Source organism: Cebus imitator, unplaced genomic scaffold (assembly GCF_001604975.1).
Source record: "Cebus imitator isolate Cc_AM_T3 unplaced genomic scaffold, Cebus_imitator-1.0 Scaffold155, whole genome shotgun sequence".
NCBI classification, from domain to species: Eukaryota; Metazoa; Chordata; class Mammalia; order Primates; family Cebidae; genus Cebus; species Cebus imitator.
The window spans coordinates 1,945,840-1,971,871 of record NW_016107470.1 but is presented as its reverse complement, the minus strand read 5'-3'; the positions used below and the strand labels follow the sequence as shown (position 1 = coordinate 1,971,871).

The 26,032-nt window shown below is 40.0% G+C and overlaps 1 protein-coding gene across 3 annotated transcripts in view; it reads left to right on the top strand.

Annotated features, from left to right (window-relative positions):
• The first annotated feature begins 13,225 nt into the window (after positions 1-13,225).
• Positions 13,226-26,032, top strand: part of APBA1 (amyloid beta precursor protein binding family A member 1) — a 213,007-nt gene continuing 200,200 nt past the window's right edge. For 2 of the 3 annotated variants that reach the window (XM_037743823.1, XM_017543438.2), the window contains exon 1: positions 13,243-13,453. The gene's annotated coding sequence lies outside the window, so the exon portion shown is untranslated. Of the gene's footprint in view, positions 13,454-26,032 lie in introns of all 3 variants that reach the window. The other variant, XM_017543437.2, reaches the window with a different exon arrangement.

Below are 26,032 nucleotides of genomic sequence, written 5' to 3'. Positions count from 1 at the left end.
AACAGATGTGGAAGAAAAATATTCAATACTGTAGCAAAGAAATGCAAAATTTTTAAAAAGGCTTCAACTTATACTTACCAAATTTTGCATTTGTTTTTACTGATAATATCAAATGAATAATAGGTATAATGAAATAGGTACCCTTTCTTATTACTGGTGGGAGTGTAAGTTAGAATAAGCAATTTAGCCATTTGTATGAAGAGTCTAGCATTCTAAAATAGCAGTACCACTTCTAAGTAACCTCCCTAAGGGAAAACGTGGAAAAACAGCCTAATGTACAAAGATGTTCACTAACTATTCCTTATATTAATGAAAACTTGGAAACTACTTAAATGTCAAGCTTCTCAGAAGGTTATTAGATAAATTATTAAATATTAAATAATCATTAGGATGATGTTTACAGATAAATTTCTAAAATAATGTGATTAAATGTCCCAAATAATGAAAACAAGATGCAGAATTATTTATAGAATATGATCATATATTTATAAAACTGGAGACATGGCAAAAGGAATTTTTAAAATGTTAAAAATGTTACATGCTAACAGTAAGTAGTTGCTTTGAGAGAAGGAGCTATGAGTAATTTTGTTATTTTAATTCTTTTACATTTACCAAAATTTCTGTAAGGAGAATTGTTAATCTTTTTTATGATTATATAATGTGACTCATTAACAATTGCTACTAAGTCAACAGCAGCAGAGAAATCTCATGCTAATCATAGAGTTCAGGTTTCTGATTTTAATAAAGGTGCTCTAGATGAGTTTTTAAGCCAAGAGTGATTATGATCCCAATTCCATCTGATGCTAGCAGCTATAGAAAGGACAGGTACATGGGAAAAAAGCTGATGGACCACAAACTCTCTTGCTATATGTTTCAATGCTTCAAGAAATCCAGTGCTTAATTGGGCCTGAGAGAGAAAAAACACCTTTAGGAAAAATATAATTCTACTAAAATTTCTAAATGGTCATTTTCTAAAATGCTTTAAAATTTTTTTAATGACTTTTTCTGAATATAATAATAAATGCTTATTATAAAAGTTTCAAATGTTGAGGTATTTATGATGGACAGTGTGCCACTATTACAGTTTGCCATATGTTACTCCAAATTTTTTGGATGAATATTTAATATTTTTAAGATAACAATGGGATCAATCTAAAGAAACTGTTTTGTAACTTGAGTTTTCAGTTAACAGTATATTGTAGATTGCCTGGTGCCATGGTTCAGACCTGTAATTCACTTTGGGAGGCCTAGGCAGGCAGATCACCTGAGGTCAGGAGTTTGAGACCAGCCTGGCCAACATGATGACACCCCATCTCTACTAAAAGCACAAAAATTAGCCAGACATGGTGGTGCACACCTGTAGTCCCAGCTACTCATGAGGCTGAGGCAGGAGAACTGCTTAAGCCTGGGAGGCAGAGGTTGCAGAGAGCCCACTGCACTCCAGCCTGGGCAATAGAATAAGACTCCATCGCAAAAACAAGCAAACAAATAAACATAAAACACACAAAAACAAACAAAAAACAGTATATTGTACACAATTTCCCTTGTATGAACACATGGGCTCCTCACAATTGTTTTAATGTTTTATAATATTCCATTTTTGGTATACTAAAATTTGGTCAACCAATTCCCAATTGATAATCATTTTGGTTGGCAAGTCCTCATTATCACCAACAATGCTACACTGAATATATACATATGTCTTTGTGCACTTGCATAACAAAAAGTCTAAAATGTGTTAATATTTTACAATAAACACATATCACTCAAATAATTCTGTATGATAAATTCCTAGAAATGGAGTTTCTGGGAAAAAGCTTTTTGCTAAGCAGATATCTACAATGTTGTTATACTCACTACTCTGTAATAATAATGTCTGTTGCCGCACATCCTCAGCAATGTAGTATATTACTACATTTTGTTTTGTCTTATTTAGGCCAATCTAAAAGATGAAATATATTGCCTTGGGGTTTTTTTTTTTTTTGGTTGTTCTATAATTATTAGAAATATTTAAATCTTTTCCTAGGTCTGTTGTTGCTTTGTTTTTCTTTTAGGAATTGGCCATTGTCCCTTGTCTGTATTTCTAGCCAATTATGTTTTCTTGTTAGTTTGTAAAAGCTCTTTTTAGATAAGGGCATGTAGCTTTTAATTACGTGTTGTATGCACAATTTTATAAGTTTTCTTCATTTAATTCTTTTTGTCTCCATTGGTGGTATAGAAATTTTTTTAATTTGAATGTAGTTATACTTATCAGTATTTTTTTCTAATTCTGGGTTCATATCATGCTTAGAAAGGCTTTCTCTGCTTTGAGATTATAAACAGGCTGGCCCAGTGGTTCAGTCTGTAATCCTAGCACCTTGGAAGGCCAAGGCGGGTGGATCATGAGGTCAAGAAATCAAGACCAACGTGGCCAATATGGTGAAACTCTGCCTTTACTAAAAATACAAAAATTAGCTGGGTGTGGTGGCGCACACCTGTAGTCCCAGCTACTCAGGAGGCTGAAGCAGGAGAATCGCTTAAACTCAAGAGGCAGATGTTGCAGTGAGCCAGGATCGTGCCAGTGTACTCCAGCCTAGTGACAGAGCGAGATGCCATCTCAAAACAAAAACAAAAGATCATAAATAATATTCATTATTTTGTTTTCCTCAAGCCTTTTTATGATGTCATTATCTTACATTTTTACTGTTGAAGCATTTGGAACTTATTTGGACGTAAGGGGTGAGATAGAGATTCAGCTAACTTTTTCACAAATGGCTAGTCCAGTAGGCCTAATACCAATTATTAAATAATCCATCTTTTCTACACTAATTTCTACCACATTTATGATGTACTAAATTCTGCTGTATACCTGGTATATCACTAGAATTCATTTACCTCTGCTCCTGAGCCAGAAAATGGCAATTTATTTTTGAGTGAATGTACTCTCAGTAGAGAAACCAAACAATACCGTTCTAAGTTGAACATCCCTAGACTATATGGAAACTTCCTGTATTAGGCTGTTTTTGCATTGCTATAAATACCTGAGACTGGGTTATTATTGTTACTATTATTTTGAGAAGGAGTCTCACTCTGTTGCCCAGGCTTGAGTGCAGTGGCCCGATCTCATTCTCACTGCAGCCTCTGCCTCCCAGGTTCAAACAATTTTCCTACTTCAGCCTCCTGAGTAGCTGGGATTACAGGTGCACACCACCACGCCCGGCCAAATTTTTTGTACTTTTAGTAAAAACGGGGTCTTACCATGTTGACCAGGATGGTCTTGATCTCCTGACCTCGTGATCCGTCAGCCTCGGCCTCCCAAAGTGCTGGGATTACAGGCGTGAGTCACCCCACCCAGCTGAGACTGGGTAATTTATAAGAAAAGATGTTTAACTGGCTCACAGTTCTGCAGGTTGTATAGGAAGCATGGTGCCAGCATCTGCTTCTGAGGTAGCCTCAGGAAGCTTTTACTCATGGCAGAAAGTAAAGACAGAGAGAGAACAAGGGGGGAGTTGCTACACTTACAACAACCAGATATTGCGAGAACTTGCTATCACGAGGACAGCACCAAGCCATGAGGCATCTGCCCCCATGACCCAACACCTCCCACCAGGTTCCACCTCCAATACTGGGGATTACATTTCAACATGAGATTTGGGCAGGGACAAATATCCAAACTATATCATTTCCCTTTTACTAATTTATCTTTCAAGATGCATCATCTGTCTTTGGAAATTTGGTTAACATGGCCAAAGGTCAAATTTGGTACCATGCCCAACCCAATGTGAGTATTACCCACAGCTTCTTACCCTGACTTTGCTTGTCAAAGAAGGATTACTAATGCTCATCTCTCAATATCCCTAGCCAGTTCACTGTGACAAAATAATACAACCATGAATTCAAAGTCTTGTCCATAATAAAGATTGGTGATGTCAGTTTCAGCTATGGAAATTTTTCTCTTAAAGATGCTCTGAGCATGAATGAATGTTTAGATTCATGGGTAGAAGTGAGTAACTAAGAATCTCCTTTTCCAGCCAGTTCACCTAACCTGGTATAGATTTACATGGAAAACACTAAAAATAGATGCAATATTTTAGCTTAAGGGAACATACTGAATGAGTAGAGCCCACATAGAACCAATAACATGGAGATTTGCCACAGTCTACTTTTTGCCACTGTGTGTGTGTGTGTGTGTGTGTGTGTGTGTGTGTGTGTTAGACTGCTTTCTTCAGTGACCATCACATGAAGAAAAGAAGTGACCCTGCAGCCACAATCTCAGTACCTCAGCTGAAATGCCATAGTGTGCTTCTAGATTCCATTTTGTGGGTTTACTGCAGTGACCCATTACTCCTGTGTAACACCTAGACCCAGGGTCAATGTACCTATTAGACAGAGTAGGTACATTGCCTAGGCACAATACTTGCAGGGTCCCATGAAAATGCTTTAATTTCCTTTAAAATCAGAAGCAAAAAAAAAATGAACTTTTAGGTCCAATAAAATGTTTTATTATAGACTATTAATATATTCAACTTTATAGCAACCCACTTATAAAATGCAATCTTTAATATTTGTTTATGGAGCAAGGGACCCACAGAAGTCATATAGCCTTGTCTGTCTCTCAAAAGATTTCTTGCAAAAAGAACACCAGAAGTTTGGTAGTTCCATCATCTCTCTTCCCCTCCTGGAAATTTACAATTAAAGGCTCCTAGAAGCCCTGCAATTTAAAAGCGAAAACAAAAACCTGTACGATTTAGCTTATTCCAGAGTTCTCCAGATGTATTTGATCCTGAAACCTTTTTTCTTCCATATGATAACTACTGTCTTCCTCCAGAACTAGTGATCCACGGAAGAACTTGGGAAAAACTTCACTTCCTATTATATTAAGATTCAACACTGAACAAGAGAAACTATAGCTGAAATCTCTCAACCTCCCACCTTTTATTTGGCAGACTATACAGAAGCCTAAGGGATTATTCTTTGTCTTATGCAAACAGAATTAAAATGCATACTTGATGCTTTTTGAGAAGCATGCTACTAATACAGCCTTAACTATCTGCTTGGCAAAAGAATTTTATTATTGCACAAGTTTCAGATGTATGCTACACAGCTCACTGAGACCCATTTAAATTCCATTTTCTTGATAGGTTTGCAGCAGTGTTAGATGAAACTAATTCCCAAATGGCAAGGAAGGGTGAAAAGCTGCTTTCCAGAATCCCGCAACATGTTATTCCTTAACCTATCAGACCTTATTAAGAGTGACTTAAAATCTGTCCACACTCAAAAGGTTTCTCCAGTAACAGATTTCTTGGTTCCATCTCAGTTCCTGCAGTTCCCAGAACCACAGCCTATTCAATTTAGCAATGCTCGGCTGTGTGAATGCTGAAGTTAAAATGTGCTCTCAAAATTCAATCCATAGCAAAGCTGACCTAACTTAGATGCATCTCCACAGTCAGATTTAATAAAAAGATATGAGTTTGAGGTAGAAGGCAGAAGAAGGATGAGCTTCTCTGAGGAATAAATGTAGAAAATATGGATTTTTTAACAGTTTATACTGACTAATGTTCCTTTTTAAAAGTCAGTTTTCTGTTTGATAGAAAATGTCAAAGACCCAAAGTCATTTCTTTTGAACTTTCAAAAGTTTTAATTCATTTAGGAAGATGATCTCTATTCTTTCTCTAGAAGCAGACAGATTTGTCTTCCCATAGTGTTTTTAAATACATCTATTTCTCACCTGGGAGAAACCCACAGCCTTCTGGTTAAATGGAAACCATCGCATCTAGGTGATCATAATATTTTTTACAGTTAGGAAACAAAATTCCTTTTAAGGAAGAAAACTGTTCATTTAACTACAGACTTGACTTCTAGAAGATTGAGAATTGATGTAATTTCCTGAAACACATATATTTAGAAAAGCAAACAAATAACACAAAAACACCATTTAGCCAGGCCCTCATTTGTGTGTCTTTTATCCCAGTCAGTACACTTCACTGGAGTTGTTATAGGTCTGTCTGATTTTTCTTAAAGTAGACAAGTTCTTGAAGATAGAGCTTGTGATACTTGGCTTGGACTTTCAAATGCCTACCACATAGCTAGCACTTATTAGTAGATTAATAAAGTTTGTGGAATGAAGATCTAAATATTTGGTGGCTTTTAAAAATAGTATTACCTACTGGAAATGTTAAATATAGTCATGACTGTTAATTATATGGTTATTGCTCCTCCTGAATGCTGATATTGTACAAGCACATGGAAAAAAATTCTCAAGAAGTAGTGCTTTAATGAAATAGAATTTCAAGGATATCACTTATAGTGTGTGTGTGTGTGTGTGTGTGTGTGTGTGTGTGTGCTGAGAGAGAGAGAGGAAAGAGAAGGAAAAAATTTCTTTGGCTGACAGAGGTGATAAAGAGCTGATAAAATTGCTGACACTGATTTTATATACTCTTAGAACTTTACCCGGGGTCTTTATTTTTGAGTTAGTGGACACATCTATAACCTTTTTCAGACACTACTGGATACGAATAAAAATAGTAGCAAATGAAAAGGAAATTGTTTTAATGGCAAATTATTTAGGTAATCTTCCTGAATACCCTAACTGGAATAATTGGAAAGATAGCTAGTGAGTACAGACAGTCCCCAACATGTTATGGTTCAACTTCTGACTTTTTGACTTTACAGTGGTGGAAAAGCTACAGGCATTCAGCAGAAACTGTAACTCCAAGGAGTGTCTGTTAATCAGTCAGCCAACAAATATTTGATGAGTTCTTCCTAGGTACTCTGTAATATGCAGGGTATTTAGTGTAAGAAATACCAAAAGAATGTAGTTGACATTTGGTCACTGATCTTTCAGGGTTCATAAACAACTTGGAGAGGTGATACCAACATACAAGGAACAAAATGCCTAACAGAAAACAGAAATAGAGCAGTGATTTAAAATCATGTTTCCTTATGTCAGTGACATTCTAGAAATAGCACAAAGGTGGACTACTGCCAAAAATGAATAATGGTAATGTATATATACACATATATATGCATTATATATAATTTTTGTCTACAAACTGGAAAAGAAAAATATTGAAATTTTCTCAATTTTACGTTCCTATCTTAGACAGCTTCCTTAAGTCATTAGTATTTACTATCATTTACTAATAAGATGGCAAAAAGATATAAATCTGTAGCAAACACATATTAAAAGAAAAATTCTGAAATTGCTGAGCACTTAATTTCACAGCTTCTTATTTTCAAGAAAATATACTCCTAATTGTGATGAGACATTTTATACAGAAACACATAGTCATATTTTCTTTCGGTAAAATTGTGCCTGGTTTATAGGATGAATTAAATATGTCAATATTTTATATTGTTCCTGCCAGATGACCATCATATTTAAGTACTTTACTACCTAAATAAATTTGGAAACAACCAAGTATATAAGCAAGTGTCAAACAGAATGAGCAACCAATTTAATCAATTTTTAAAATCTATTTCTATCCTGACATTCCACAGTGGATGTGAGGCTTCTAGTGCTACAAACAAACGCTCAGAAAATAAGGTATTTCAATGAGAGCAACATTAATCTAAAGGCATTTTCTTAAAGTATGTGGTGTTTAAATAAGCCTTGAAGGATAAATCAAATTTGGAAAAAAATGCTTTAGAAATGCAAAGTGACCCAATAGTTATCTTTTTGGCATCTGGTGATAAGAGGTATTAATGTTTACAGCCACATTCTTAGTATTATTATTTTTCAAATTAAGGTCCTATATACATTGGTTTAAAAAAAATGTAAACTACCAAAACATAGAAAGAAGAAAATAACCCTATTACTTGAGTGAGCTACTATTCACATTTTGATGCATTTTTTTCTGTGCATGTTTTAAAGTTGTGGCCATTCATCTACACAATTTTGTATCCAGTTTTCACTGAGATGTGAAATTAACTTTTTCCATGTTATTAAAAAATCTGTGCATATGGTATCTTTAAAGGCTGCATAGTATTCCACTGTATAGTCATACTGATCTATATACCACTTTCCTTATTGCTGTACATTTACGTTAATAGTGAATTAACATAATAGTGAAAAACTATTATCGGTTTATAGTTTTTCACTATTATAAGTGTGAGATGAACAGGGAAGGTGATGTTTTTGTTTCCCTCTTTCCATTTCACCCTTTTTGTGGTCCCCAGATCTTGCTCTATCCTCAGTCCACCATGTGGTTTGGAGTGGACTGACCCAGCACCAGGACTGGGAGCTGACTGGCTTAAGTTAGTCAGTGTAATCCAAGCCCCCACCCATGGAGTATGGTTCAGAGAATAGGATTACAACCATTTTTAAAAGGCAATATGTTCCCATGATACTATATACTCGAAAACTTCATTTTCAGAGGTAGAATTACCATATGTGGCACCAGAATGTCTTCCCATGTATGAGATAAACACATACTACAAAATTCTGGTTGGAATCATTAAAGGGCACAGTGGGAGAAAAAAAGAAGGAGCCTGATCTGTTTGGTGAATAAAAAAGAAAAGAAGGGCATTATTTCTCTGGACAGATTTTATGCCCAGAGAAAAAGCTGGTGAAATAAGAATCAGCATATACAGTACAATCAAATTTATAGAAGTTTATGATACATACATCTCATCTCATAATTGTATATTTCTTTTGTACATTTTAAATGCTGTAACAAAAATGCCTATACAATATGTTAGAAATTATACTGGATTACTAAATATTAGTAGAACTGAATTCCTTGAGAGAAACCAGATTACCAAAAGTTGTTCTATGCTTGTCTTACATACACCCTCAGCTCATAAGCTCAAGGACTGAGACAGAAAGAAAGTAATCACTAAAGAACTTGAAATCAAGGAAAGGTATCAACTTACATCAGAAGAAGGATATCCAATTTCAGCTGTCCAGAACCATATGAAAAGCTGGAAGATATGGTCACACTCTTGTGGAGTTTGAGTGGATTTAGTGAATCATGGAATCTTCAAGTGTTTGTTGACAAAAAGAATCCTAAATGAATAAAAGTTCTTGAATCTCTTTTCAAAGACAAACAGTGCTTCTGACAGTAAGATATATAGACACTCCTTGACTTATGATGGAGTTACATGAGTCAAAAATGCATTTAAGGCCGGGTGCTCCAGGCTGGGAGACAGAGTAAGGCTGTGACTCAAACAACAACAACAACAAAAGCCATTCAATACCCTGATAAGCCCAAAAGTAAAGTCAAAAACTTCAAAGTCAAACCATCATAAGTCAGAAACCCCAGTATTTGTAGGTAGAATATAGGCTGATGGAGTTTGGGACCTCAAAGATTAAACTAAAGGCAATTATCTATGAGCCATTGGGCGATATACTTAAGTTTACCATTAATATGAGGTTTTAAACTGGCACGCACAGAGATTTTAGGTGCACATGCAGTGGTGGTTAAGGCTTCACTTTAAACACAAGTCACCTGGCATGGTGTCTATACTATTGTTACCTGCTTCAATGGTTGGCAGGTTGCCAGTGTTTTGTTTTATTTTTAGTGACATGGTCTTGCTCTATTGCCCGGGCAGAAGTGCTGTGGCATGCTTATAGCTTACTGCAGCTTCAACCTCCTGGGTTAAACCAATCTTCCCATATCAGCCTCCCAAGTAGCTAGGACTACAGGCATTTGCCACCATGCCCACTTTTTTTCACATAAAACTTTTTTAAAATTATACTTTAAATTCTGGAGTACATGTGCAGATCATCTAGGTTTATTACATAGGTATACACATGCCATGGTGGTGGTTTGCTGCACCCATTGCCCCATCATCTACATTAGGTATTTCTCCTACTGCTATCCTAAACCCAATCCCCCCACCCCCTGCTATTCCTCTCCTAGTCCCCCATCCCCCCCAGGCCCCGGTGTGATGTCCCCCTCTCTGTGTCTGTGTGTTCTCATTGTTCAACAATCACTTACGAGTGAGAGCATGTGGTGTTTGTTTTCTGTTCTTGTGTCAGTTTGCTGAGAATGATGGTTTCCAGTTTCATCCATGTCCCTATAAAGGACATGAACTCATCCTTTTTTATGGCTCCATAGTAGTCCATGCATTTTGTTTGTTTGTTTTTTGTTTTGACCCTTGTTAACAGGAGAAGGTGGATACAAATATTTGGAGTGCCTTATAAGAGATCTCCTAAGAAGAAAACATCAATAAAGCAAGCACAGGAAATCTATAGATAGAATAGAACAGGGCCGGGCATGGTGGCACATGCCTGTAATCCCAGCTAGTTGGGAGGATGGGACAGGATAATTGCTTGAATCTGGGAGGCAGAGGTTGCAGTGAGCAGAGATCATGCCATAGGAAAGGTTAAGACATAGATCTACATGCCATAAGGATCACTCATTTCCTACAATGATCTGAAAATTTGGCTATGAGTTTCTTGCCAGCAGCCAAGGCACCGAGTAACAAGAGCACTTAAGACAATGATTCATGCTGTCCAGAAGAAATGGGAATGTGTGTTTTTCATGAGGGTAGGGGAGGGAGGAGGATTTCCACATATGAACATTTGGTAATGAATTAGTTTTGGAGGTCTCCAAGCAACCATTATAACAACTATTACTTTCCTTTATATGGCACTTAATACTTTGGAGAGAAATTTCACATATTTTCTTTACACAAAAATCCAGTGAGGTAAGATTTGAGGATATTATTAAAGCAATAATGCAACCCTCATTCATGCATCTAAATACCTAGTCTAACTGGAAATGCAACACAAAAAGTAGAAAATAAGCAGAAAGATCTCTAAGACAGCAAACTAAATAGCAACAAGTGTATGCACAGAACCTATATTCTCTTATTTAACCAGAAATTCTAACAAGGTTAATTTTGTTCCTAAAACCACAGTGGATTAAAGGTAACAAAATAGAAAATATTACAGAGAAGCACTTTGAAAGCGCTGGAGATGGGTACACAGGAAAACAGAGGCAAGAACTAACAACAATCAAAAGAGCAGTTAGTGCAAAAACAGAAAACCCTAAACACTCACCAAGTGGTATAAGCTCAGACTCTCTCGGCACTGGATCTTGACCCTCCGTGAATCAGTTCCTCACAGCCACCTCAGTGATCTTTCAGGAATATGATCCTGCTTGCTGGCTCCCAACTCTTGGCAACCCTTCAGTGACTTTCCAGGCTCATAAGACAAAATTATTATTTAAAAGCAGTTCACAAGGTCTCCTGAGGTTCTGACTACTGCCTGCCTCTCCAGCCTCATCTCACTTCGGCCCCACCTGCTCCGGCCTTTTCACATTTCCTTCCTTTTATCTGGAAGTGTCTCACTGCAGCCTCTCCTGCAGAATGTGAAATGTCATTTCCTTAGAAAGCCTTACCTAGTCCTGGAGTCTAGATTAGGTTTTCCTGTGCACCTTAGCGTCTTTGCAGTTGAGAATTTATCACATTTGCACTTAGTCTGATTGTTTTGTTTTTTTTTGTTTGTTTGTTTGTTTGGTTTTTGAGACACCAGGGCTGGAGTGCAGTAGCGCGATCTCAGCTCACTGCAACCTCCGCCTGCCGAGCTCAAGTGATTCTCCTGTCTCAGCCTCCGAGTAGCTTGGATTACAGGCGTGCACCACCACGCTCGGCTAGTTTTTGTATTTTTAGTAGAGACAGGGTTTTGCCATGTTGGCCAGACTGGTCTCAAAGTTTTGACCTCAAGTGATCCGCCAGACTCGGCCTCCCAAAGTGCTGGGATTACAGGCGTGAGCCACCGCACCTGGCCAGTCTAATTGTTTAATACCTATTTCCATCAGCATACTGCGAGCTCTGGTGAAAAAGGACCGTATCTGGCTCGTACATATGCCAAATAAGTATTTACTGGAAAAAACGAATAACGTCACAGGACAAGCATACATCTTCCTAGTATATAATTTTAAATTTTACTAAAAGATATTTTTAAGAAGGTAGCTATTGTTTTATTAAGGCAAAAAAAAAAAAAAAAGAGAGCAATGCAAAATTCATATGAATTTTAAAGCTAAAGCAAGGCTTTCAGAATGCTTTACGCTACACCCCCAGACTTCTCTGGAGACGTTGTGTCTAAAATAATATGGAAACACGGTGTGGTAAAAGATGCATTTCCCAGGGTATCTGGATAACCAGCGCTTATCTTCATTTCACTGGAGGAGAATATATCGCTGGAGAGGGCTTTGCAAACTACGAGGCTTTTTGCATTATAACACTGTTATGGAAAAATCTGTGTCTCTAAGAGGAGGAATGATTGAGCTATTGCAATGCCAATTACATGTGGGGCTGGCGCCAGAGCCCAGGCCTCCCGGGGCCTGTCTAGCCCACAGCTTTTCGTTAATGCACAGCACCTGCCACCTGGTCCTTGTTGCAAAGGGTGGCCTCCCTCTCGAGCTAGGAGCCATATCTAGGGCGGATGGCTTGTGCCAGGCTCACAGACACTCTAAGTTCAGATCAACCAGAAATGAGGAGCAGGTAGGAAAACCACACCGAACCTTCCCCGGCTTCACAATCCGGAGGCTCTCCGCTGTCCCTGGCGGGACTGGGCATTTTCCCTGGAGGACTGCAACCCAGCCCGCCTCACTCAAGCCCAAGCCCGCTCGGCTCTCCCCCTGGCGGGGAACTCGCAGGACTGCGGCGCTTTCCGGAGACGCCGTCAATCTCCGCATTTGAAGCGCCGGCGGTATCTCAGGGGCCGGAGAAGCGGGAAAGCTCGGGAGTAACTCAGGAGAGAACACCTTGCAGGAGTCGACACGGCATCCTGGTTTCGTGGTTGGCCACGCGCAGAGGTTGGCCACAGCTGCAAGCTAGGAAACCGGGGACCCTTGGGCTGCCACCGAGGAGGGTGGAGGTCCCCGACAGTCCCCTCAGAGATGCAGCGGCATTTTCCACTCCGTGCGTCCAGCCGGGAGCCAGAGGATAAGGCTGTGGAACACAGGCAGGGCGGGCCCTTCGGAACCCGGACACGAGGGGCGGCGAGAGGTGCGGGTGTTCCCCAGGTCCACCGGGGCTACGGCAGTGGCGCTGCGGCCCGCCGCCCACGGAGGACGCCGGCGACGCCACCGCCGCCGCCGTCGCCGCCTCGGGCTCGCGGGCCGCGCGCGCACACGAGTGGGCGTGGGAGGCAGGGGCGCTACTAGCAGGCGGCGTGCGCGCGCGCGCTCCCCCGCGCCCTCCCTCACAGGCCCGCCTGGCCCCGGCGCGCGTCACGAGGGGCGAGCGAACGAGCTGGAGGGCGGGCGGGAGGGTGGGGAAAGGGGGTGGGGCCGCGGGAGCGGAGGGGTCCGAGCGGCGGCTGCGGAGCCAGACCTGGGCGAGGGCGGCTGCGGTCCCGGAGGCGGCGGCGGCGGCAGCAACAGCGGCAGCGGCGGCGGGAGAAGATGGTGGCGTTGGAAGTAGCAGCGGCTGGAGCGGAGCTTTATTCCCAGGCTTGGCACCAGCGCTGTCACTAGCGCCGCCTGCTCCCGCGGGCCCGCGGACCCAGCTGTCAGGCAAGGTACCACAGGCAGGGAGCGGTGGGGGAGAGGGGGGTGCCCGGCACTGACGCGACCCCCGACAGAGCCTGGCTCCTCGCCGAAGGGCGCCCCTGGGCGCGAGAGGGTTTGCCTGGAACAATAGTGCGGAGGAGCGGGGGCATCAGGCGACATCCAGGGGGCAGTGCCTGGAACCATCAGCCAGCGAGGCGAGGGAAGACGGCGTTGCGGGTGAGACGCCTGGTGTCCGGTGCCCGCTGAGATGCCGGGCTTCGGGCGCAGCAGGCGGGCCTGATGACAGTCATGGCAGGAGAGAGTGTGTGTGTAAAAGGTACAGCAGAGGGGATGGGGGTGGCGGACCGAGGTGTTGGGGGGTGGCATTTCCAGGAATCCCTCTAGTATCCTTCATCTCTGGGCTGACTCTCCTGGAGAAAGAATGTGATGATGGAAACGGGGAGGTGGGCAGGATGCACTTGGTGTGTGAAGTGTGGAGGAAGGCAGTGGGGTAAGGGCGGGTTTGTAAAATCCTGTGTATGTGTGGTTGCATCCACGTTCCCCAAACTGCGCCCCAAACCCAGAGATCTGCCGCTGCCGTGACTTGATGTCACCAGCTAAGACTGTGGGACAGTGTTTATTATTTTGACCCTGCAACTCTGAGCACAGTCTGTTCTGCTCCTGCGTGTGCATGGCCCAGTGTAGGGATTCTCGCTTCCCCTTCCTCTGGCCTCATGACATGGAGATGTGGAAGTGAGTATGTTGCTTTGAGGCACATGGCAGGGAAACAGGATAACCGTTACACACTCTGAGCTTGCTGGTACACCCGGTTTTGAAGGGGGCTTCCATCCTGTGATACTACTTCTCTGCTTAGCACCTGTTCCACAAGGGTCTTGGACTCCCTGACTCTGCAGTTTCTATTGTTTTTCTCTTGTCTGACCTGAAGGAAAAGGGTGTTGAATGATCAGATTCCTCTTCCTGTCCCAACTTTCAATGCCAGCTAGACCTTCTCTTTCCACATTTAAGCACTGAAAACCTTATGGCTAGAGGTTGGATGGTCTTTGTGTTGGTTCTGTTAGAATGAACCCTGGAGGTGTGTATAGAGAGATGTGAGGGGCAGGGGGCAGTCTTTAAAAAAGAAGAAAAATATCACATGGAGAAATGTTTGGTGCCCAGTTGGTTGGCATCACACAGCCAGGGTGTTTTTCTCAGGAAACAGGATACTTTATTTCTACTGCTGGTGACATCCACTCTCTCAGCTGTCACAATGGCTAGGTGGTGCTGTGTATCATTTGGAAACTGAAATCCCCAAGACCCACAGTGTTTGGGTCCCAGGTCAGTAAAGTCCCTAGTGATATAGCCCACTAGTAGGGAATTTGGGAAAATGTCAGGCTGGCAGTAACTCACCCAGTGGGAACAAGGGACACAGAAATGCATCCAGAGTCTATGGCTGTTTAATTGTCTCTGCATGATAAAGATAGGTGTGTGTAGGGTTGGGTAGAGATAGGAGGAGAGATGGCATATTTGTGTGTATCCATGGCAGTGTGATTCCCCCTCTCCTGTATATCTGCGGTATTCATAGTTATGAATGCACTTTGCACTTAATATCTGGACATTTCTTTATTAAAATGTTGTATGACTAGCTTAACCTGCTTAGGACGTATTTTAGTTATAACACCTTAAATTCTACTGCATTGCTGTTGGAATCCAAACTGGCTGCCCCCATCCTGTTTGAAAAGCCCATAGCAGTCATGGCTACACAAGTAAATATACAACATGTTAGCACCAGAGATTTCTTTTTTCTTTTTAAAAATTTTTGTTTTGCTTTGTTTTTTGGGCAAAGGTTGCATGATATCATTTTACATTGAAAATAATAAAACTAGGGCTATCCACATATGCTTTTTTTCTTCCCATGTACCTTATTCAATGATATATAGACTAGGTTTTAGTGAAGCTATCATTGTAAATTTCCCCATGTTCTTCAAGTCAAGCCTTCTAAGATTTAATGTGAAGTTGGTTGTTGGCTCTCGTTCAAGATTTAAGGATAGATTTATAAAAATGAATTTTGAATCTTAGTTCTTTAGTCTCTTATTAGTTATGCCAAATCTCTTTCTGATAAATGTACTTATGGAATTTAAAGATCATTCTAAGAGGTTTTGGTTAAAAAAAAAAAAAGTCATCATCTTTTATATTTGTAAGTAAGACCAGAGATGTAAATGTCTTACAAGAAAGTTTAATACTAGGAATTACCAGGTAAATACACTGTTTACAGAAAGAGAAATTATACAGCAGCCCAATCGATGACTCAGGAATCAGTGATTTACTTTCTAACATAAATGTAATAATTTTTATTTTTATTTATCTTTTTGAGATAGGGTCTTCATCTGTCACCCAGCCTGGAGCGTAGTGTGATCATAGCTCACTGCATTTGTTAATTGCCTCCTGCATTCAGACCCATTGTACCTTTGGATAGGGAATAGGGAGTGTAGAGAAGGGCTGGAGATTCAAAGAATGCTAAGTCTTAGATCCTGCCCAGAGGTGGATCATGGTCTAGAAGGAGAAAAGAGGGATATGTGTTACTAAATGTAAAAATAGTGAAAAATAGTTAGGTGCTGAAAAAGCAGTATTCCTGCAGGGCTGTGGGAGTTTACAGAGTACAAAATGACTTCTGATTGAAGAATCAGGGAAGGTTACATGGGAGAGATAGCATTTGAGGTGTGATTAAGGTGGCATTTGGGTTGGCAGAGAAGGAGGGCATGCTTGGGGGAGGAACAGTATAGGCAGGCCTGGCAGTGGAAGGTGTATGCCTACACAGGGAACAAAAAATGGTGTGCTTTGGCTGCAGCACTAGGAATGCCAAGAGATGTAATTAAGGATAAAGCAAGAAAGAGAGGTTTGTTCAAGGTGGTGGAGCAATTTGTATGCCAAGCTAAGGAGCATGGATTTTGTTCATTAAGACTGGGGAGCTATAGAAGATTTGTGAGGAGAAGTGTTGACAGTATCAGAACTGCACTTTGGGGCAATAATTTTGTAGTATTATGTTGCATGGAATAACATGGGAAAAGACTGGCAGGAGGGAGACTGGATAGACCTTATTGTCAAAGTAAGGGAAAGATGGGAAGAGGCAATGGGAGGGAAAAAGGGAACACACCTAAGAGATGGTGTGCAGGAATAATCTGAGGAGCTTGAACCATCACTGGAAATGTGGGAAGGGAAAAGGAAGGCCAAAGATCATTGTCAGGCTTAGCTGAGAGAGCGGTTGGGTCATTTCAGAAAGAAGATATAACGGAGGATGAGGAAGAGGAGAGAAATTTCTTTTTGAGCAGGACAGGTTTGTCCAAGTTAAGGGAATGGAATACAGAGGGAGGTTAGAGCTACAAGGAGATTTGTAAGTCATCTACCTAGGAGTGATTTTGATGTCCCAGGAATCACTGATAAAGAAAATGAAGAGAGAAGAAGCAAAGGTAAGGATAGGATCCTTGAGGGATGTCTGTATGCTGAAGGGGAAAAGGAAAGAAGAGGATAGGAACCATCTTAAACAAGGGGCTGTTGGAGAAAAATTTTGGAAGTAGAGTAGTACAGTGTCATGGAAGCAGCAGGGGCAAGGGGAGCCCCTGTCACTCAGATAGCACATCCCATGGGTGAGGGTGCAACCAAGGCAAAGCCATTGGATTTGACTCCTGGCTTTCCTTGATTATCTTTGTGGTAGGTGGAACTGGCAGCCGGGGGCAAGGGTTGAAGGGAGAGGTGGGGGAAAGGAAATGGAAAGCAGTGTAAACAGACTTCATTTTCAATAAGTTGGGAGGTAAGGGAGGAGAGAAAGTATGATATATCAAAACATTATTGATAGTTTTGAGTAGAGGTGTAGCAGAGGCAAGGTGGTATTTTTAGTATAGGAAGACTTGAACCTGCTTTGTAAGCTGAGGAGAACAATCCATTGAAGGAAAAAGAGATTGAAAATGTAAGGGAGAGGCTCAATTGAGGAAATTAAGTCTTCAAGAAGATGGGGGATACTAGATGAAAGCAAAGGAAGGATTCTTTTGAGACAGAAGCATAGGAATTTTTCGGTGGAAAGAAAGGAATTTGGCCACAGTCTTTTAAGTAAAGTCAAAAGAGAGATGGGGAGGTTGAAGCCAGGAGTAGAATGACAAAGACTTGTGTGCATTGTGGAAACACAGTGGTGAGTCAATTAGGAGTGAATAAAAGATCATTACCCAACCATGAGGACCTCATGTGTTTGGAGAGCATGAATATCTAGTGAAATTTCTAGAGCTAGTGAAACCAATTAGTGCTATGTAATTGGAATTTGACAACTACTTAAGTAATTTTTGTATAGTGAGCATTTAATGTTGCTAAATACAGTGGTTCTTCGTTCCCTTAAATGCAATAAAAAGAGGACAATGTTTACCTTTAAAATTATCTGAATAAAAGAATCCACTTCTATATCCTGTGAATATTCTCCCTCAGAGATCTGAGCTAAATTTTAAAAAGTTTATAGTAAAACAATGGGGAAAGACGTAAGTGTTTTTTTTAAAGGATGAGCTTTTTCTATCTATAATGGCAGAATATGGCTTTACAGTGACGTGTAAAGTCAGTTTTCAAAAGAAAATCAAATATAGCACCTCGCCCAACACCATACCCATCATATGCATTTAGTATACATTTGTCACATGAATATATGAATAAACTTTTTTTTTTTTTGGCAAGCTAGCTACAGTATTTAAAATTTTAAATTTCAGGATTTCATTCTTACACAATGGACATTGAATGAGCTTCATTTTGTGGCCTGTACAAGTTTATGATAGAATTAAAACCATACCTGATACATACCTTGAAGCTTTATTTTTTAAAAAAACCTATATTTTTCACAAAATGATTGTGAATCCTTTAGAGTCTTGAGTTATGGGATTATGTCATGATTCCAGATGAGTTTATGGAAATTGAACTATAATGAGTGGTGATTTTGAGGTTTTAATGATGAAATTTATTCATTCCTTCAATATATACTCATTGAACACTTTCTCTGGGCCAGAAATTATTCTAGGTGCAAGAAATATAAAGGTGGAAAATGTCCTTAATATCACAGAGCTTTTAGTGGAAGGAGATTAAAAATAAATAAATAAGCAATTATATAATATGCCAGGTAGTAAGTACTATGATGAAGAATAAAACAGAGAAAGCAATAGACTGACGATAGTGGGTGGGTAGGGGGTGAAGTTATTTTGTATAGGATGGTCAGGGAAGACCTTAAGCAGAAAGAGCTTAAGGACGTGAAATAGGCCAGGTACAGTGGCTTATGCATGTAATCCCAGCACTTTGGAAGGCTGAGGCGGGTGGATCATGAGGTCAGGAGATCAGGACCATCCTGGCCAACATGGTGAAACCCCATCTCTACTAAAATACAAAAAAACTAGCCAGGTATGGTAGCGCATGCCTATAGTCCCAGCTTAAACCTGGGAGAATCACTTAAACCTGGGAGACAGAGGCTGCAGTGAGCTGAGATCAAGCCATTGCACTCCAGCCTGGCAACAGAGGGAGACTCGGTCTGAAAAAAAAAACAAAACAAAACGTGAAGTAGTGAGCCCCTGCCCTGCAGATATTCGGGGGAAGGGCCTCCTAGGCAGAGAGAATATCAAGAGTGAAAGGACTGGATGGGAACATGTTTGGCATTCTCAGGGTACACCAGGGAAGCCTTATTGGTTTCCTTGATTTACCTGGACATGATATCACTCCTGAGAGATGGAGCAGTTACTTAGGGAATTCACAATAAAATGCTTTGCCTTTCATTTTGAATTGGTCGCCCATAAGGTTGTATTGCCATCTACTGTATTTGGGTTGACCTATGAATCAGTGCTGGGTTTATAAAAAGAGGAATGTCCTCAATCAAATGTATTTAAGTTAGAAAACAGGCATGTCTGTAATCCCAGCACTTTGGGAAACTGAGTCAGGCAGATCAGTTGAGGTCAGGAGTTCAAGACCAGCCTGGACAACGTGGCAAAACCCCATCTCTACTAAAACTACAAGAATTAGTCAGGCATGGTGGCGCATGCCTGTAGTCCCAGCTACTTGGGAGGCTGAGGCAAGAAAATTGCTTAAACCTGGGAGGAAGAGGTTGCAGTGAGCCGAGACACGTCACTGCACCCCAGCCTAGGCTAAAGAGCAAGATGCCATTTCAAAAAAAAAAAAAAAAGTTAGAAAACAAAGTGAGATTCTTTCTGGGTAATGATGATATACTAGTAAGTTTGAAGTATTTCTGCTCCTTGGAACTTGTATCTCTTCTGTGATCTGAATCTTCTTTAAATATTGCTTTCTTTTCTTCCTCCTTGTTTTATGTTCCATTCTCAGTGTAAGGTCCTTGAGGCTAGAACTTTGTTTTGTTCATCTGGGTATCCTGTATAACACAGAATGACTCTATGCATTAGTAAGGGATTATCAAATCCTGAGAGGAATGGATGAGAAATTGCCAAAGATTTAAGTGACTCAGGTGTAAAGAATGAGGGTAAAGCTCGTTTATCTTGATTCTGCAATAGGTAGCTGTTTTTCAAAGAGGACACGGAATTGTCACATGATGCTAAAGCAGTTTATGCATGAGACAAGGACTTGAGTCCAGAATAGTTTATTTGAGAGACAACCTCAAGAAGCACAAGTGAGAGAATGGAGAAAATAAGACAGGAGAGGGAAGAAAGCCAATTAAGAAGCTAGCTAATGAACATGTTACCACTGTGGGAAATTGAGGCTTGGCTTTGCTGGTATTGTGTGGACTGCATATTAAGATTGTCCACCAAGCAGTGGAGGAACTGGGTTATTTACCCACCATTTCCCCTAGGGATATTAAATCTTAGTACTTTAGGGCTGCTAATATTAGCCTGAGCAAACACCAGAGAAAGCCCTTGAGCAGAGAAACAGAGAGGCAGAGACAGGTGGAAGTGGGAAACTGTCAGTGTATGTGGGGACTGTCGATATACCTATAGCTGAACTCAGAAGTGGACATGGGACCCCTGTTTCACACATCACAGAGCTATCATGAAGAATTTTTAACAGATAAGAGTTGGCTTGATGGCAGTTATTTTAATTTAGGGGTTCTAATGTATTGCAACAACTGCCTGTAGTTCCGTTTGCCCACAAGCTAACTGTTGGCCACCCTCAGTTATCTGAGATGCAGATTACCATATATGCCCATGTGTAAGGTACCCTCTGTTATAGGGTGGCTCTCAATTTTCCAACAAGAAGGTTTTAAAAAAAGGCTTCACGTCAACTTGAATATGCATATTTTAGGAATATAGACAAAGAGTGAAATATCTACTTATGTTTAATTAATTACAGTAGTTTACTTTCATATAATTAAAATCACATTATATAAAATTAATAATTTAGAAATGTGACATCCTTCCACTCTTCCATTTTATGAGATAATTTATTCAAATGCTTCACATACTTTTTTGACTTTAGAGTCTTTGTCATGATTAGGCCACTTTTGTCATGTTAATTTTGATCTAATTTGTTTGAGATATAGTACTTCTTGAGTTTCTGTGTGATGCTAACTCCACAAACTTTATTCCAAACACTGTGTGCTCATTCATTTAAGATAAGAACATTTGTTTTAGCCTTTCTTCCTATAGGAGTATATTTATGATCTCTCCAACCGACCACTTCTGTATGTCTTGTATAAAGATATCCAATACAGGCAATTGTAAAGCTCCACCCCAGGAATATTTTCTTAAATTTGTGCTAAAATCATGGCTTCCTTTACTCTTTACTCATTCAGTCATTTATCTTATTTCAATCACGTAGCCTTCAGAACTATCCCTATCTTGTGTTGATTGAGTTTATTTCTGGCTATCTGCTCCAAATAGTTCCCGAGTAACCTCTGAAACATACCTCCTTTTCATGAAATCTGCAGTCTTACCAGGTAATATGTTTTTGACATGGTTTCTCTCTTTAAAATCAGTTGCCATCACATCCAGCATTAGTGAAATGCTTGATTTTCAATTCCCGTTATCTTGGAGGTAACAGGGTTTTTGGCATTCAGAAGAAGGTGATTAAGAAAATAGCCCACAATATGGCAGACTTTGTAAGTATTTTTATATAAGGAAACTTTCCTGAAATACACTTTTTGGAGGACAGAATCTCATCTTTTTGTATATGTGAAGTGATCACGGGAGGTTGTGAAGGTATGGTAGCAAAATCAATCCCTGCCCACTAAGTTTCCTTTTCAGCCTCCTCTTCTGATCAATGGTGGATTAATTAATGTACCAGTACTATGAAAAATATAGCAAATACAGCAGTGATTTGTTTCATAAAGGAATTAATTGGCCATCATTCCAAATAATGTAAACATTTATGTTTCTGACTATTGATAAATTTTGTGTCTCGAGATCAATTCTGTATTCATTAACAGGCGTACTTTATTTTTAAAAAGAAGTATAGTTGACAAGGTATGCATGCATTCCTTTTTCCTGTAAATTGTAGCATATTTTAAAAGCAGAGGATGAGCTTAGAGTCATTTAAAGAAATTCCACTTAAGAATAATTACCCCCTAACTTGGCTATTCAGTGAATTTGGTCTTTTATGCTGGACTTTACTAAAGTGGGTAACATATTATTACAGTGGCTTTTAAACATTTTTGACCATGATTGCTGGTGAGAATACAATTTAGATGGTAGGCTAGCAACAGAGATGAGTGTGTGTAAACACACACACACATCACTGAAACAAGTTTCACTCAACAATACTTGTTCTTTATTATGTGTAATCCACTCTGTTCTGTTCTGTTCTGTATGTTTGCCTACCCACTGAACTAATCTCAGCATTAGTGAACCCTAATATGCAGTTTAGAAAACATTGCTCTATTGCATTACATTTATCAGAGGAGTGCTTATTTTCTTATAGTATGAAATAATTTTGTGTCAAAAGTTTTTTTTTCCCTTTTTTATGAATTGTTAGCATATTTGGATATTTGGTGGTATGGACATATGATGCAGTAATTATAAAGGGAAACTTTATTTTCAAGTAGACATTTTATTTCTGGAAGAAGAAGTTATATTAGTGTGGAAAAGGGAAAGTGGAGTAAGAAGAATAGATTGGCTCTTAGATCTGTGGCTTTCTGGGTTGTGGGGACCATGTCAAGTCACTGGGCCGTAACCTCCTTGCTGAGCTGGTTCCTCATGGTTCTTTCCTGTCCTTCTCTCTTCCTGGCTCTCTTCCTACCTGCTGTCCCTTAGCCTCCGAAGTTCTGGATGTTTAGTTAAATTATTTAATTCTAAATTTCAACCTAATATATTTCTTCTCAGATGTGAAAATAGTTTCTACGCCCAATTCCCTTCTAAACAACTTGAAAATATAAGAATCATTTTTCCCTGAGCTAGTACCTAGGAGAGTTCTCTCCTAAAGTAGCTAGAATTTGTTCTACAGATGAAATGTTTCCAGAGTATTAGGTCATATGAAAGTCTAACCTAATCTTATGTTCAGGTATGATTGTATTATTTGTGGCAGGCTAGCTGTCTATACATGAATTCCTTTTTTAAAAGCTCAGCAGATTCCCCATCCAGTGACTAAAAGCAAGTTACAAAGTGGCAGGCATTGTGCTAAGTTCTATATACAACTAACTCATTTACTTCTCATAATGACCTCATTTACTCTTTATAATCACATCAGGAAAGAAGTTATATTGCAGATAGGACTTGGAGGCTCTTACATGTTTTTCAGTGGCTAAAAGACAGAACAAAGGAAATTTGCCTCAGGTCTAGGCATAGGAATGGGCTCAGACAGTTGCTGGTCCTGGAGTCTTTTTTGTCCTCTGGCCTCAGCAGTAGCTTCCCAGCTGACTCTCTTGTTTATGATACCTTCATCTTACTTGGTGTGCGTGTGTATGTGTGTGTGTGTGAGAGAGAGAGAGAGAGATACTGTTTGTCTTAGTCCATTCAGTGTTGCTATAATGGAATACCTGAGGCTGTGTAACTTAGAAAAGAAGTTTATTTGACTCACAATTCTGGTGGCTGGAAAGTTCAACACCAGGCAGCTGCATCTGGTGAGGACCTCATGCTGTCTCCACTCATAGTGGCAAGGGGAAGGAGCAAGTATATGCAAAGATATAACATAGTGAGAGAGGAAACAAGAAAGAAAAACCAAGGAAACCAGATTCTTTTTAACAATCTGATGTCTAGGGAACTATTCCATTCTTGCAAGAGTGAGAACTCACTCATCACTGCAGGAGGACATTAATCTGTTCATGAGGGATTCACCCCCATGACCTATGTACCTCCTAATACTGCCACATTGGGGATTAAATTTCAATATGAATTTTGGTGTGGATGAAACACATTCAGACCATAGCACTGCTGCACCTACATTTCTCCATTCTTAGCCCTGTAGGGCTGAAAGGGCTCAGAATGAGTTGGAATACAGTGCTGCCATAATTAGCCATCAATAATGAACAAGTCTCCAGGTTGGTCTGAGCCTCAGCTTCTCCAGCTATCAAAGGGGGAATAATGAAACCTGCCCTTCCCATCTCTTCCTGCACAGGGCCACTGGGGTCAAATAAGATATAGAACAGTAAGGTAGGTGTCTCACTTCCTTCATAATGACATTGAATGAAAGTGACTCCCTACCTAGTTCTAATCTCTAATCAAATAAGATATAGAACAGTAAGGTAGATGTCTCATTTCCTTCATAATGACATTGAATGAAAGTGACTCCCTACCTAGTTCTAATCTCTAGTGTCTCTTTCCTCCAAACCAGAAGTTGACAAATTTTATCTGTTTAGGGCTAGGTAATAAATAGGTTTTGTGAACCATATGGTCTCTGCCACAACTTCTCCACTCTGCCTTGTAGTGCAAAAACAACTGTAGACGTATGTAAACCAATTAGTGTGGCTGTATTTCAATAAAATTTGTTTATGGACACTGAAATTCAAATTTCACATCATTTTTGCTTCATAAAATATTCATTCCTCATTTAATTATTTTTAATCGTCTAAAAATATAAAAACCATTCTCAGCTCCCGGGCAGTACAAAAACAGGCAGTGGGATGGATTCATCCCATGGACCTCAGTTTGCTGACCCCGATCTAAACTCTCACAGTGCTTTGTACCACTCTGGATTTCAGCAGCTCATGCTCATCTTTTCCATCTCTCTTGTCCTTTCAAAATATGCACCCACCCACACACTCATTTTTCATCTCTCTTAACACTGAAAAGGATAATAGCATATCTATAATATGCCTCCTCACATGTATGTTCTGTATGCTCAAGAAATATTTATTGAATAAATCAGGATTAAAAATGTGTTTCTTTTGTATGTATCGTTTTTTCCTCTTTAAAGGAAATTCCACCTACTCTTTAGTAAAACTTTGGGAATAACTGAGTTAACATTTTGTGATTAAATATAAGGCTTTGAGATTCTTGCCTTAAAGTATTTACCCCCATCTGCTATTAACCATAAAAGGAAAAGAATGTCAGGGAGGACAGAGGGGAAAAGCAAACAGACAAACAAAATCAACATTTCAGCATGAAAAGTGCTTGTTAGAAGATAACTAAAGTGGCCAGATGTTTAGCTTTGCTCCCTTGGGTGTTCTGTCACCATAGGGGACTCTGGATAGGCTGAAGTGTTTCATGCCTCAGCTGCCAGCAGCCTTTGGTGATGTACTTTCCCAGAATTTAGCATGGAGGCCAGAACTCCGTGCATTTGACTATAAATTAAGAGGACCTGGTAGAATGTACCTTATTTTTGTATCTGTATTTCCCTACCGTGTATTGAGGAATCATGCGTATCTCTCTAAGAGCAAAGCCTTGAACACACCTCCTGGTTTTCTTCTGAATAAGTACAGGCTTTTAAGTGAAATTATTAGAAAATATATAAACTAACATTTTTCTTCTCAAAATGAAGTGGACAGAAACTGGATGCTGGAATTATGTCAGGGGTGTGTGTGTGTTATTCCACATAGTCTATGATGAATATGTTGCTTTATAAGGATTGTGTGTATGTGTGCATATGTGGGTATGTAGTTAACGGGTGGGAAGAAAGAAATATATTAGAAGCTTGGGACCAAAATCACTAATAATATCCACTCCTTATTAAAATTTGTTAAGGAAAGGAACAATTAAGTCAGCTTTCAGTGAAGTGCTTAAGTATTTTAGCCTGCCAAAGTGTGTTAATTTTCCATAACCTGGAAGAGAGATCCATGACACATGTAAAATAAATTATAAAGTGTACTTTGACTTGGCATAAATTGTTGTTGCTGTGGTAGATGATGTCTAATCGTGAAGACAGAATGTTAAGCCAGTGTTAAAAGTGCATATATTATACATTTAAGTCATGTGAGACATTTGAAACCTGCTTGGGGAAGAATGGAGGATGAGAGGCTCAGGATTTTGTTCCCTATTATGTCCAAGCTGCTCCCTGTGAAACACAACATGGTACTTACTGGCAGTGCAAAGACTGTTTTCAAAATTACTTTTAGTGGATGGATGCCGAGGGGACAGGGTGATGGGGGGAGGGCAGGCTTAGAGAGGCCTGCATGGTGGTGGGTAGGTAATTATCCACCTGTCTGCATCTTCCTATGTGGAATGAGGCTCCCCTCAATGAAGTAAAGAGAATGTGCTTATGAAGGT